Source organism: Camellia sinensis, chromosome 15 (genome assembly GCF_055761805.1).
Source record: "Camellia sinensis isolate YWXY chromosome 15, ASM5576180v1, whole genome shotgun sequence".
Lineage (NCBI taxonomy): Eukaryota > Viridiplantae > Streptophyta > Magnoliopsida > Ericales > Theaceae > Camellia > Camellia sinensis.
Window position 1 is genome coordinate 41,823,436 of NC_138975.1, and position 15,851 is coordinate 41,839,286.

The window sequence follows — 15,851 nt, forward strand, 5'->3', positions numbered from 1 at the left end:
AAGAGGTTTATTCTTTTCATCTTGGATTTATTGTGCCATCCATATCTTAACTTAATCATGATGCTACTAGAAAAATATCAACAACATCAACAATAATAATAAATTCATGAAGCAAGGTAAAATTATTAGTTTATGCAATTTTATAACACTTGGAATAAATTATAAGACTTTTTTGCATTCAACTTTAGGAATTTTATGCTGTGAATTTAAGGTCCTTCAAAATAGAAGGAAAATGTGACATCCATGCTGCCTAAGAAGAGAAACAAAGAAATGCACACTTTTTGGCGAACCCTTAAAAATTATATATATGCTATGCAAAGTCTATTAAGAGACACTTGAGTATTCGTAACAAATAACAAATTTGACAATCGAGAGCTTGCTTGTTTTAGAGATTGAGACATCCCGGCCAAAAAACTCAGTAGCAAAAAAATACATATGAGATTGTATCACGAAAGTCGATCACACATCCTACTTCATCCAAGTAACAATTCAAATCTCAAATGAGAGAGAGAGAGAGAGATGTTAAACGGTCATAGTACATATAGAACATTTCATACCTTACAAATTTGTCTCTCTGGTTATAACCACAATCAAACATTTTGTAAAATCAATAGCATAGGTAACCAACATAAGATCATCAGCATCAGCATCCACTGAAGAATTCAATTCACCCTAAATACTTCAACTTGAAAATGGGAAGCTCTACACTGCAAGCTGAAACATTCAGATACTGTCATTGGAACTTTATTACATGATAAGCTCTGAGTTGTTCTGCTCAGACAACAAATCAACTCTAATTAGGAAAAGAAATTTCAGCTTGACACCATGTCAAAATTGTTAACATGGATCGACATTGAATAAAATGCAGATGAGTACTTGATTGTATATAACATAATGCTTAAGATGTTCATTGAGTGTTACACCACTACTGTAATACAAAAATCACTTGTCTTTAGTATTATTTGTACAAACAAACTAGTCCTCATACTTAAACGCATAAAGTTTTATAGGCTGAATTTTAATCACTAAACTAATGGCCCTATATAATTAGATATCTAAGGAAAATTTATTCAAATGTAATTTCTACTTTTGAAGTTTTCTTGTATTCAAAATTTCGGGTAAATTTTACGGACCTCTTCTGATATTACAGGGGACCTCTTCCGAAGTTTTTGAAATTACAGGAACTTTCTTTCTTTTCCTGCAGTGAATGTCCATGATGCAATGTTTGAAACCCTTCAATTATAAATGTAGATCAATCGCATACATTTGAATATTGATGTAGTCATATGATGCCATAAAAACTGAAAAAAAAAAAAAAAAAAAGAAAGAAAAGAAAAAAAGAAGAGCACTTTGACATTCATATTTTTTCAGGATCATTATGCAAGCATCAATCTGCGTATGGGGGCTCCTCATGAATTCAAATCTTCGACCACGAAAATGAAAGGCAAACTTAGAATAAAAAAGCAACCACCAAACCCAAGAATGTAGCTTTCAGTGAACCCACCAATGGCTCACGATGAAGATGAATTCGACAATGGTAATTGGAAAAAAAACTTCACGAATCATCAATTTCCAGGTTTTGGCATTAGATTTTAACCACGGGCATCGACAGAGAAAGAACCAGAGGGGGGAGACAGAGGCGTGACTCTCAATTTTAGCCACAACCAATGTCTCTCAATTTTACCAATTACATGGATGGAGATTCATTGTATGCATAATAATGTGGTTTATGATAGTGTTGGATTATATTGCATGAAATTGAATAGAACAAATGAAGGAGATTCACTTACAGTGATATTCTTCAATTTGTTTCTCGAATAATAGACCCAGAAGAAATGAGAACAACGGAAAAATTAGGGTTTGGATTTGATGGAGAGAGAGAGAGAGAGAGAGAGAGATGTGGCCTTTGCCTATTTTTGGATGGGAAAAAGCGAGCAAGAGGGAGAGGCGCGAAGATAGAGCTCTTGTAGTATGTGTTAGTTCAACGGAATTTCAAAATACTGACCGTTATAAACGTCTCAATGGCGTGGGTGGGAAAATTATTTATAAATCATCGGGAGAAATTATTTAACAGAAAGTCCTATGTAGTTTCTTATAGAGTTTCAAGTCTTATTTAGATTGGAAGGTGTTTCATAAGGTCTTATGAATTATGAGTAAATGGTATTAGTGTACTATTATACCTTTTATATGTTTCCAAATTATAGGTTATTCTATCATTCAGTCTATTAAGTTGTTGGTGACTTTTAGGAAAGTGGATTGTGTAGGCTTCGTCTGTGGAAGTGAATGCCGCATTGATCGTGGATTCCGGTGGATTTCGAAAATGTTGTTGGTGACTTTTAGGAAAGTGGATTGTGTAGGCTTCGTCTGTGGAAGTGAATGCCGCATTGATCGTGGATTCCGGTGGATTTCGAAAATGTTGCTGGTTTGGATGTAAGATATGGGTGATGCTGTCGTCAAGGTTGGGGGTTGTGTTGTTTGCTTTTGTCGATTTGGACTCCAAGTGTTTGAGGGACGGAGGTAAGATTTTTTACTTCTACAATTGCTGAGTGTTGTTGTTGTGTATTTGCCGATTGTTCTTTTTTCAATGGCATATTATCTAATATGGCTTTCACAATCTGTTACAGCCATCCATTGGCACACTTTTAGTAGCCTCCAATGACGTTACATTTAGATTGTAATGTTAACACACATCTACAATGTTGTTATGTCTTGTGTGTATTACGTTCGGTTGTATTTGTCTTTGGATTTGTGCCGCGTTGTTGTTGTATTCAATGTTTACATACATGCCACATTATGTTTTGCAAAAGTACTGGGTTATTAATTTTTTATTTGAATGTGAAAATGTTGCTGGTTTATGAAAAATGGTACAGGTATCCATTGGCACACTTTCATTACCCTCTAATGACGTTACATTTAGGTTGTAATGTTAACCTACATCTGCAATGTTGTCATGTCTTGTGTGTGTTACGTTAGGTTGTATTTGTCTTTGAATTTGTGTTGTGATGTTGTTGTATTCAGTATTTACATATGTGTCACATTATGTTTCGCAAACTTACTGGGTTTTTAATTTTTTTAATTGAATATGAAAATGCTGTTGGTTCGTGGAAAGTCTTGGAATCTATGTGAATGTTACTCTTAGTTAGCATTATATATTATTGAATTCGAAGTTAGATTGTTTATCTGTAAACTTTCTTATGATGACTTGTGAAGTGGGTTGTGAATATCAGAACCTTGGCTCTTTCGTTCATGATTAGAAGCAAAATGACCGTATTGAAATCCAAACATAAAAAGAATATAGTGTCAGGTTGGTCTAGGTATATCTTGTGCCTCTTGAATTTGATTCTGGTCAGAATATCTCTTATTTTTTGTTTACTATCCAAGTCCAGATTTGGTTCATTGGCGTTCATGTGGAGATTATTAATATATCTCTTCTTTTTAGTTTACCATCCAATCAAAATAGCGATTTCGGTTTTGACCCAACTCTTGTTATATTCTGGACTCGGGTTTTATGGTTCCGGATTGTTGTTCATATCTTGCTTCCCTTGTATTTCTTTAAATTTGGCTATTAGGTTGTTCTATTTGCGTTTGGGACAGGTTAGTTGCTTAGTTTTTAAACTTTTGTTGCCCATAATTTTGCCCCTCTGCTCGAGCGGCACTTTTTGAGCTCAAGTAGGCTTTGTGAACCCTCAGTACTTTTGCAGGTCAGCAAAAGTATTGGGAGAGTGTATTTTACGCTCAAGCAGTTCCTTATGTGCTTGAGCGGCCTTTCTTACGCTCGAGCGTTAGTCTGTCATCTGCAAAACTACTGGGAGTATGCATTCTACGCTTGAGCGTCACTTCCTGCACTCGAGTGGAACAACTTATTGTGTTTGACACTCAAGCGCTAACTCTTATGCTGAAGCGGACTGTGCATATTTTAGTTCATAATAGCCACTTTTTACATCACTTTTTCATCTCTTTCTCTCTCTAAAACATTTCAAAACCTTAGATCTTGAGCTTCTCTTTCTAGAAGACATCTTCTCTCTACATTTTCACCTAGATGCGTTGGTTTTTCTACCCTAGTGTCTTTGGAAAAAAGGTAGAGCATCTCGAGAGCTCCATTTTGATCCGAACGAAAGTTGGTTTCGGCTTCTTTGAAGTCTTCTCCTTGCTTTGATCGTCTTCTAACTTCGAGGTAGGGACTTTTTACACTCTCCTATAACTTTTAAACTTAGTTATTTGTTGATTGTGTAAATAATGTTGGGATTGGAGGATTTTAGACAAACATAGGGTTTTGGTTCAAAATCTGAAGAGGGGTTTTCAAATGAAGGTATTGAAAATGGTTATAGGTATAGATATGAGGATGTGTTGTGTTAAATTTGTTGATTTTGACACATGGGTTGGATTTGGAAGAAAATAAAGTTCTGCCCTAAAATGTTTCAAATAATTATTTTGTATAAATAATGAAATTAGTATTGGGAATGTGAAATTAGATGAATGTTTATATAAATAGTGGAGTTGGATGTATATTATCTCTCACCTATGAAAATTTGGATAATTTATCTGTCTTGGAGATTGTATATCTGTTTAGAAATATCTGTTTCGGACTATCGGTGGAGGATAGTTATGATTGTTGTAGAAATTGCATGAGGATTAGGTGAACTGGAATTAATCTCTTATTTGTTGTCATTGAATATGACTGTGTTTTAAATACATTGCATATGTATGATGTTGAGAGGAGAAAGGGGATGTACTCCATGTTTGAGAGAAGAAAATGGATGAACTCTATTGAATTAAGTTGGCCTGTGTGTCCAGGTGAAAGTCCCAAAAACCGCGTGTATACATGGGTGCTGACCCCGCGGACAAAATTTCTGTAAAATGAAAAATTTAAAGTGTTTTTGTAATGATTGTATTGGTTAGAGAACCATTAAGTTGTAGCCTTAGTTGGGTTGTCTGGATAATAATGGACTTGACTCATGGACTGAGGTGAAATGAATTGTCATAAAATGAATTAAGATAAAATGGCTAGAAATATGCAATTTGGCATATTATGATCTTGTAAGAATACGAATGATTTTATCATGGGCATTGTATATGCATATCATATTTATATCTTTGTTAAGAATCATATATTGTGTTAGATTGTTTCTACTGGGCTTTGGCTCACCCTACTTGGGAAAAACATTTTCAGGTACTGGTAATATGCCTCCGCCAAGGACTTAGCTTGGGAGGATTATGAAGTTGAAGGCTCACTTTTGTTTACTTTGTATTTATCTTTTGTGTAAGCCTAGGGCTTTATTTGTATTGACCTTATGACTCATTTTTGTTGGAACCAAGCATGGTCTTGGAAAGATATAAGCCTTTAGGGTATATGAAGATCTGTTTAGCTTTCATACCTTATTACTTCTTGTAACACATGCTGTAGATTCAGGATGAATGATTTATGGATGTATATCGCATGTGTTACATTTTGTATATTAACTCGGATTAATGAAAGCTTCTTATTTTATTTATATCACTTTACACTAGTGTTTGGAGTTGGATTCTTGTATTTATTTTGGGGGTGTTACAACTTGGTATCAGAGCGTACCGGGTTTGAATACCTTGGGTATGTGGGACGTGGTTATTACCACAATGGGTTTGTCTCGCTTGATAAAGACATTAGTATATATGGTATGCTATGTGATGACATGCTTATGAGATATAATTTCTAGGATGTTGATCGAGTCTACGGGTTTCTAAGAGTCCTATTAGAAAGACACTTGATCACTGCTGTTTCTAATTGGAACTTTGGCAACGCTAGGGAACGGTCATTATCTGGGAATGAAATTCGTATGTGTTTACGTGACTACGTGTTTATGTGGAATGAATTACTGTTGTCCACCGCATTAGGATGCGAGTGAGTTAGCTTCAGCACATTTGTAAATGTGCTAACCTCTTTTGTTACCTTCATTAGGATGTCAGGATATGGATGTGGTGGTGGTAGGCGTGGTAGGCCAAGAAGGCATGAAGTGCCTTTACCGGATGAGATCTGGCGCAAGAGAAAATGGTTGGTCAGGCCAACATGGCTGAACCAGTTGGTCAACAAGCCATGGGCCCCCTAGCCCGCGAAATGGCCGAAGCATTGCAGGAGTCTATGGACATTCTCAAGACTGAGAATCAGGCCCAAGTAGCTGAGGTAGGGCTGCCCTTCTTGAAGTAGGAGTTTTTCCGGTCGAATTCAGATGAGTTTGTGGGTGATCCCAAAGAGCCACTGAAGGCGGACGAGTGGCTGAAACAAATAGTGAAAACATTCGAGATGCTTGGCATCGAGGACTACTAGTTGAGAGTGACCATAGCATCCTCCCAGTTGACGGGAGATGCGGGTCAGTGGTGGAAGTATGCTCGTGGGCACATTAAAGTGACTTGGGAGGCTTTTGTCAGTGCCTTCCAGGACAAGTTTTTGCCTCCCACTGTTAGGGAGAAGTTGAGAGATCAATTCTCTAAGCTTGTGTAGTTGAATACTCCGGTGGCTGAGTTTGAGGCCACGTTTACTTGTTTGTCTAGGTTTGCACCGGAACTCGTGGCGATAGAGGAGTGCCGTTGTTTGGAGTTCGAGAAGAGGTTGAGGACCGAGCTCATGTTCAAGGTGGCCGGGTCAATGATTAGAGATTATGGACGCCTTGTGGAGACGGCAGCTCATTTTGAGACCGTGATGTAGATAGAGAAAGAGAGGATGAGGGCTCCAGGAGGAGTTAGGATATTCTGGAGGACATCAAAAGACAGAAGGATTCTAACCCCTATTTGTCCTAGGGGGCTCAGTCGAGATCTATCTTTCTAGTGCTGAGTTTGGGTTCAGGGAGAGGTGGTTAGGGAGATATCACTTGTTACAAGTGTGGCCAGTTAGGCCACAAGTCTCCAGCTTGCCCACAGAGAGGAGGAAGGCAATGATCTGCTTCGTCTTCGGCTCGTTCTCAGAGCCAGAGTCAAGAGAGAGGCCATTCGCTCACTTGTTATTAGTGTGGGTAGGTGGGGCACATGAAGAGGTTTTGCTCTTAGTTGGGGGGCATATCTGGTGCATCTGGTTCGAGGCAAACACAGAGCTACCAGTCGGCACAGTCAACACAAGCCTCGATGGCCAATCAGGGAGCCTCTTCGGCCCAGTCAATGCATCAGGCTTATGCTCTGAGGGGTGAGCAGGTTGAGCAGAGACCTACAGGGTGTGTGTATATTGTTACCGTGCCAGATTTTGTATTAGCACCTTTGGTAATGAGAGGTACCTTCTTGTTTTACAATTCAGTTTCTAATGTGGTGGTTGATACGGGTGCATCCCATTCATTTATCTCGTCTGCATTTGCATCAGTTTTGGGGTTAGAGTTGGCTCAATTAGCATCTCCTAGATGTGTAGAATCACCTATTGATGGTGAGGTTGTTTTGAGGCAGGGGTGTCAGGGTTGTGACATAGAGGTTGCCGGTTGCTGACTTCCTTTTGCATTTGTGTTGATTGTCATGTGTAGTTTTGATGCTATTTTGGGTATGGATTGGTTGTCATCATATCGGGCTATCATAGATTGTGTAGATACCCTATTTTTGACCGTCCTCAATACTTGGACGTCATCGTTTGTGCACTCGATGATTATGACTGCATGCGCTCGTTCTAGTGCCCGAAGTCGTCGGTGGAATGCCCTATCTTTGAGCCTTTAAACCTTGTCCATTCTATGCCTTGTTTTGGACCAAAACCTTCCAACCTGCAACCCCTGGTGTCTAGCTGGCCACTATTTGAAACTGCTGGCCACCAATTGTGCTCTGCCGGCCACATTAGTGGCCTGTCGGCCATTAGTGTCTTTTTTCAGATATTTTGTTGATAGCTGTGCCAACTGTTAGCACAATTGGCTGCATCTCCCTACACATGCATGGAGGGATATATCTCAGCCACATGCATGCTTTTCTATATATAGGGGGTCTCCTCCCCCATTTTTGAGGGTTAGATTTTTTGGAGCAAAAATTATCTCTCTCTCTCTTGCAAGTTTGTGCACATTAGCCTACATACACTACACTTTTGCCTACACCTCCTTAATCAAAATTGATCACCTATGGACTGAGGTTCCTTGACACCTTTTTGGAGCTCTTGAAGTTGGTTTTGGCTTGAATTGTTGCCTAGAATTGATCTTTGCTTCAAGAGGTATAAGACTTGCCCTTTTACCTTGCTTTGCATACTTGTTTTTCTATCTTTTTCCCACTGTTTTTGGGCTGTAAAACCTCTGTTTTTGTGGGTTGAAATTTGTGGTTTTAGGCCATTTAAGGTTAGGGGGTGGTTCGCCCTTCTTTATTCCTTGCTTGCAAGGCCTTTCTTCTTGTGTTTCCCACTTTTAAACCATCTTTTTTTGGGCTTTTTACCACTTAATGTCATAACTTTTTCAGTGGCCAAAATCATGTTTTGAGATCCAAATTGGAGGGGTTAGCCTCCTGTCCTTGTGTCTTGTTTGCTAGCCTAGATAGCTCTATGTGCTAGTTTATTTTTCTCGCCATTTGTAGCTTAGTTCCAACATGTTTTAGGCTCTGGTTTGGACTGTTTTAACTCTGTTTTGGGTTGGTCAAGTCATTTGAGTCTTGTATTGCATGCTTGTAGTGTAAGTGTCCTCGCAAGCTTGGTGCTTTAGGCCTTTAGAGGCCACTTGTTTGAATTGATTGCATGTTTTAGTGTTTTTCTCACTTAATTTTAGCACTCATAATCTCTGCAATGTCCCTTACTTCTTGACTTTTTATTTCTTTGAGGGTTGGTTCAACCTTAGGATTATTTAAGCTTGAGATTGAGGTACATATTTAATGGTTTAATCCTCTTTTGGAGGTTCATTATCAATGGCATGACACTTCTCTCTTGCCTTAAACACCCTTTGTTTGACACTTTCTTCTCTTTTAGAGGATTTACTCACCAATGGACTTAATCCATGTTGTAATTAATTAGTTATAGCTAATTAGTTTGTTTTGTACTTATTTAATTGGTTTAGATTGATTAATTAAATTAGTTTGTGTTGTAAATATTTAATTACCTTAACCTAGTTAAATTATTTAATTGTAATACTTAATTAATTAGCTTAGGGTAGTTAATTATTCAAGTTTTGTAATAATTAGTTAAGTAGTTTAGTTAGTTTATTCATTTGGACCCTCTTGCGTGAGGGCATCAATGTTGTAATAATGTGTATGTCTTCCAACCCCACGTCTTTCTCCTTTTTATTTATCCGCTTTTGATGGTTAGATTAGGGGCATCACGTTTCAATTAGCATATCGTATGTTCGCATCCGTTCATTTGTCTTGCATGCACCGAGGCTCGGTTCATCATTCAAACTTGTATTGTCGTTTTTTACCTCGTTGAATACGTGTTTAAACGCATACTATGAAATTGTTTCAAATAACATGTTACGTAGCCGAGCCTATTTTTGTTGCATTATTGCATGTGTTACATTAGCCATCTTGTATAGTTAGGTATCACGCATATTTTTCTAACTCTTTTGTTTTATCTTAACTTAGAGTACTAGGTGAGCTTTTAGTGCTTTAGCATACTTGCATGAGTGTGAGTGACTGCCATGACTAGCATGCTTGCCATGAGGCAAAATGCTTACTTGTTAAATTATTTGAGTGCCTGTGGATGAAGGCTTGTTGCTTGAATTGGAATGATTCAATGAATGTACGTTTAAGCCCACTTTGTTAAGTGGCAAAATCAAACCCGTTTTCAAAAAATAAACATGAAATTAAAATTGTTCCAATTTGGGCAAACTAGTCTATACCTTGTGTGGTGCATCACATAGTAAATGCTAGCCTAATGAACCGAAACAAGAGCATATAATGTTGATAAAAATCATATCATGATTAGTAAAGGCCGATCTTTGATCGGGTGAGCGGGGGTGCTCAATTCATAACCCTTCCCTCTTGTATCTAAGTTCCCGAGCTGAGACAATCTTGGTGATGATGGACATGTGGCCTTTGGCACGAGTCTTGGGTTTTCTTTTGCCAGTACAACCCTGCAAACTTCAAACAACCAGGCCCGATCCCAAGGGACCTTTACTCCACTCTACATGCTTTTATCATAAGTCCTGAGGGTGCTGATAAAAAATGGGCACCTCATGCCATTTGAGCCTCGCCCACGAACCGATCATCTCCCATCGAAACACAACCCAGCCAAGTACTGTGCGTTTCACCAGCTGCACGGTCATGACACCGACCAATGGTTCAGGCTGCATCATGAGATTCAAGACTTCATCGACGACAAGGTAATCGCACTACCCCAAAAGCCAAATGTAACCACCAACCCTCTCCCGGCCCATAATCAAGTTCCCCCACCTCACAACCTAAACCTAATCATACACTAGCCCTCCCCTACAACCCCTGCGTAGATATTACCCCTTCCCACCTACTTAGGCCGATCGTGTTCATTCCCGAAAGCACAGATTTGTGCATGATGGACACGTCCACACGTCAAGCTAAACTCGTGGTGGTGACAGTGGCAGAAGAAGGGAGGCTGGCCTTAGAGCAGAGTACGAATCCGTTGCCTCAGTGCTCTGAAGGCTTGTCTGAGGGGGTGTACAATCTGTGCTACTACATTGTGCCAGTTGATCAAGCCAAGCCAGAAGTGGTATTGCAACAACAATAGAGGTCAGTGTGGTTAGAGAGGATGGCTCGAGCCAAGGTCTGGATGATCTGGCAGAATTAGAGAAGGACTTCGACAATCTGTAGTTCTACGACGAACAAGATCAAGGAGATGTGCAGATTAACTGGTTCGATTTGAATGGGTCAACGGACAACTCAGGGTGGTTGAGTGATGAACCTGACTAGGAGGAAGGAACTGAAACAAAACCAGAAGAAAAGGAAGCAAGAATAGCTGTAGTGGCCGGAATGGCTAATGAAAACAAGAAACTACCGGAGAGCACCGGCGTCGAGAATTTAGCTCAAGAATTGAGCACTGTGAGTACTGCGGACACCGAACAAGAAGCTGCGTTGAAGCGACAAACAGGAAGCTAGAAAAGCCCAACACCCTGCGGGGGATATTTCTGATGTAAGAATGATCAGAATGGAACCAGACAATTGTTTATCAGTTGTTGGAGGTATATGGTGGGAAGATAATGATCTACATCTAGCTCACACTGATCAAGACTGGGGTGAATCCCTTTCGGATAACACATGGCACGCTGAGAAGATTGACCACATGACAAGAAGTGGACGGTATTTCAAACCACCACATTTAGTCCAAGTCGAGGGCTTTGGGAAAAATAAGGAGGTTGAAAAACAAACAGAAAAATAGTTGGAGGAAAAGGCAGTTTTGAAGCAACTAAAGAAAATCCAAGCCGACATTCGATCTAGGGGCTGCTCATGGCTTCTTAAGTGCATCGACATGCTGTATTATCAGCAATGGACAAAGCCAAACTGTCCATTGACACCACCACTGAACAACTTGTGGGATTAGTTTTCCTAGATGGTGTTAGCTCGACCCTAACCTTCTTCGAGAAAGAACTGTCGCCAGAAGGCTCAGTACACAACAAACCTTTGTACATATTTGTTGAGTGCAGAGAAAAATAATTGCCAGTGGTGTTGGTCGATACTGGGTCAGCTATCAATGTCTGTCCGTCTCGTACAGCTTATGTCATCGGTCTGAAACCAGTAGATTTTGTGCCCACAACCCAAGTGATTTGGGCATATGACAATACAAGTAGGAAGGTTATGGGCACAGTACAAATCCGAGTTCAGGTTGGCCCAGCTCAACAGGACGTCAAGTTTTATGTCCCGGACGTCCCGACCACTTTCAACTTACTACTAGGGAGGCCCTAGCTGCACCTTGTGAAAGTAGTCTCTTTTATCCTCCACCAAATGCTGAAATACCCTCACAGGAAGGGAGTGGCTATTGTGTTCGGGAATTCGTCCATATATCCTCCGCCAGAGGTAACTACACCAGTGTTGGAAATCAACCATGGCGAGGAGGATGTATTCCTTTCAGGGTTTACTCTGGTAGAGGCCCGGGCAGTACAGAACATCTTGGCAGCTGATGAGGGCTTGTATGTCAGCTCCCAATCAATCTATTTCATGAACGAGCTGCAACATGTGCCAAGAATGGGGTTGGGAACCGGAAAGGTGTCACAGCATTGGCCGATGTGCCGCATAATCCATATGCCTTTGGTCTTGGCTATACCCTCACCAAAGGATTGGGCCAGGAAAATTGAAGAGATGGCAGGCAGAGCTAGAGCCAAGCAGGCCAGGAAACGCTATGAGCTTGTTCAATAGCCGATTCGGGGAACGCTAAATGGTCATTTTGTTTGGGAGGGTGAAGACTTCCCATTTTGTGACTTTCCCTGAGCCTTGGATGAATTCTGTGAAGCAGCGTGTCTCCAGTTTCGAAATCTTCTTTAACCTGTAGTTGCAAGGTAGTGTTGCGGAGGAAAAGGCTGAACCAACTGCTAAAGCTGGACAGAGCATGGACAGCGAGTCAGACAACAGCGAGCTTAGAGTAGGGGCAGCATTGACATGTCTCCTTTCAGACCCTTCAACTGACTCAGAGAGCTTGGATGATAACCTGACCATCTCCATGATTGGGGACTAACCGGGTGTGAACCCTTCTAGCAGCATTTTGGATGCATCTAAAGCACCATCTCTTGTTTGGCAATTGGAGGAGGGCTACTTGTCTAGTTTTGAGTCGGATAGTGAGCTAGAATTTGATTCCACAGAGTCTGTGGAGTCGGAATCAGATTCCGGATCTTCTGAGTCTAAGTCCAGTATTCCTGGGTGTGAGACCTAGATGCCAAGGTCTTGTCCAATTCCTCTTTTTCTTTTGCTTTTGAGTCGGTTGTAACCGAAGAGCTGGAAGAGCTGGACTTTATGAATGAGAATGCCACTGCTGTTTCTAAGTATTTCTTTATGCCGTTTGTTTATTGCATTGACTAAGACTTTCAAAATTTTAATGAAGACGATGAGGAATGAATTTCTCTAGTTTTGAAAAAATTGATAAATTGGGATGAGGATAGGTTTACAAAACCCCTTGCTGATGAAATCATTGCTTTTAATTTGGGTGCTGAGAAGGATTCGCTTTTGGTCCAGATCGGGTCCACGTTGTCTTCGGAGGAGCGCGAGTGCTTAGTCGCTTTATTAAAAGAGTTCAAACATGTTTTCGCGTGGTCCTATGAAGACATGCCTGGAATCGATCCTGAGATTGTACAGCATCAGATCCTTCTCGACCCCGCGGCTCGACCCATCAAGCAGAAATTATGGAGAATACGTCCGGATTGGGCTTTGAAGATTAAGGAAGAAGTTACCAAACAAATTGAGGCAGGGTTCTTGCTTGTGTCTGAGTATTCAATGTAGTTGGCCAACATTGTTCCAGTCCCAAAGAAGGATGGCAGAATTAGAGTCTATGTCGACTTCAGGGATCTGAATAAGGCTAGTCCGAAGGATGATTTTTCCCTGCCACATATTGATGAGTTGGTAGACTTCACCGTGGTTCATGCATTGCTCTCCTTCATGGATGGATTTTCCAGGTATAATCAGATTCTGATGGTGCTCGAAGACAGAGAGAAAACTGCATTTATTATGCTGTGGGGAACCTACTGCTATCGGGTGATGCCGTTTGGGCTGAAGAATGCCGGGGCTACCTATCAACGGTTTGCAACCATTATTCTGCATGATATGATCCATAAAGAGGTCGAGGGGTATGTGGACGACATGTTTGTCAAGTCCAAAGAAAGAGAGGGCCACTATACTGCCTTGAAGAAATTCTTTCAACAGATCAGAGAATACAGACTGAGGTTGAACCCGTAGAAATGTACTTTCGGCGTGACAACAGGGAAAATACTGGGCTTCTTGATCATATAGAGGGGCATCGAGGTAGATCCTTCCAAAATTAAGGCCATTCTAGAAATGCCACCACCAAGGACTGAAAAGGAGGTGCACGACTTTCTGGGTAAAGTGCAATTCATAAGACGGTTTATTTCTAAATTAACCTTGACTTGTGAACCACTTTTTGGTCTCTTGAACAAAGGAAAGAAATTCTGATAGGATGAGCGATGTCAATTAAGCTTTGAGCAGATTAAGCAGTATCTTCAGAATTCGCCTGTGTTGTTGCCGCCAGAGTCGGGGAGGCCTTTGATTCTGTATCTATCAATCACGGACACAACGATGAGATGCATGCTTGCTTAGGAATCTAAGGATAGGGTGGAGAAAGTCATCTATTATTTAAGGAAGAAAATGATGGATTACGAGACCCGCTACACTCCGTTAGAGAAAGCTTGCCTAGCCTTGGTATGGGCTACCAGGAAGTTGAGGCACTACTTGTTAGCTCACTCTGTAATTCTAGTTTCGAGATTAGATCCCATCAAATATCTCTTTGAGAAACCAACACTTACGGGTAGGCTAGCCCGTTGGTTGCTTCTTCTCTCTAAATTTGATCTGAAGTATGTCACTTGTAAGTCGGTCAAGGAGAGAGCTGTAGTAGAGTTCCTGGCAGATCACCCGGTAGAAGGAGATGAAGCTGTAGAATACCTATTCCCAGATGAAGCTATTCTGCAAGTTGAGGAGGAGACTTGGATAATGTACTTTGACGGAGAGTTCAATCAATATGGTTATGGGATAGGTGTGTTGCTGATAGCACCTGATGATTCCCATATTTGTTTAGCGTTCAAACTCCAGTTCAAGGTATCCAATAATGAAGCAGAATACGAGGCGTGTATCGTTGGTTTGGAAGTCGCCTTGGAACTAGGGGCAAAAAGGTTGGATGTTATCGAGGACTCGAACCTAGTTGTGTCTCAAGTAAACGGAGACTGGAAAGTCAAAGAAGAAAATATAAAGATTTATCACCAGACGCTGGACGTTCTGATTCATGGATTTGAAAAGTTGACTTTCACGCATCTACTGAGAGAGAGTAACAGGTTCGTTGATGCCTTATCAACTCTATCTTCTATTATAGACATCTCGCTCAGAGTCCAGATGCGTCCGATCATCATTAAGCAGAGATACATGTCAGCCTATGAAACTATTGCCGCAATAGATGAAGCTCAAGATCAAAACCCTTGGTACTATGATATCTAGAACTTCTTGGAAAATGATGTTTATCCACCAAGGGCAAATGCTAAAGATGAAAGGGCAATACAGTGGATGGTCGTCCAATTTATCATCTGCGGAGGTAAATTGTACAAGAGGGGTCATCTGGGAATACACAAGTTGTGTGTCGAAGAAGAAGAATCAAAGCGCCTAATGGAGGCCATCCATGGAGGAGAGTGCGGAGCGCACATGAACGGAGTAATGTTAGCTCAGGAGATTCTTAGGCAAGGTTACTACTGGTCTACTACGGAAGAGGATTGTATTGGTTTTGTTCGACGATGCCACAAATGCCAAATTCATGCTAACCGCATGAATATCCCGCCGTCAAAGCTGTACAACATGACTTCACCATGGCCTTTTTCAGTATGAGGAATTGATGTCATCGGCGCAGTTACACCAAAAGGGTGGAATGGGCATGAATACATTTTGGTGGCAATTGATTACTTTATGAAGTGGGTGGAAGCTCAGTCCTAAGCACTGTTAAAAGCAGCACATGTGGCTAAGTTCATCCGAAACAACATCATTTGCCGATATGGAGTCCCAAACGAGATCATTTCAGATAATGGTTCCCATTTCAAGAAAGAAGTGATAGACTTGTTGGAGAAATACAATATGACTTTCCATAAGTCATCTACATACAGGCCGCAAACCAATGACACTGTTGAGGCGGCCAACAAGAATATCAAGTATATTCTGTAGAAAATGGGTGAGACCTACAAGGATATGAGTATCAGTGCTTCAGTGAGAATGATGTGCATAACAGTATGGAAAATGCTGAAATGCAGGCAGAAAATAGGAGAGAATACCTGGATGCCTTG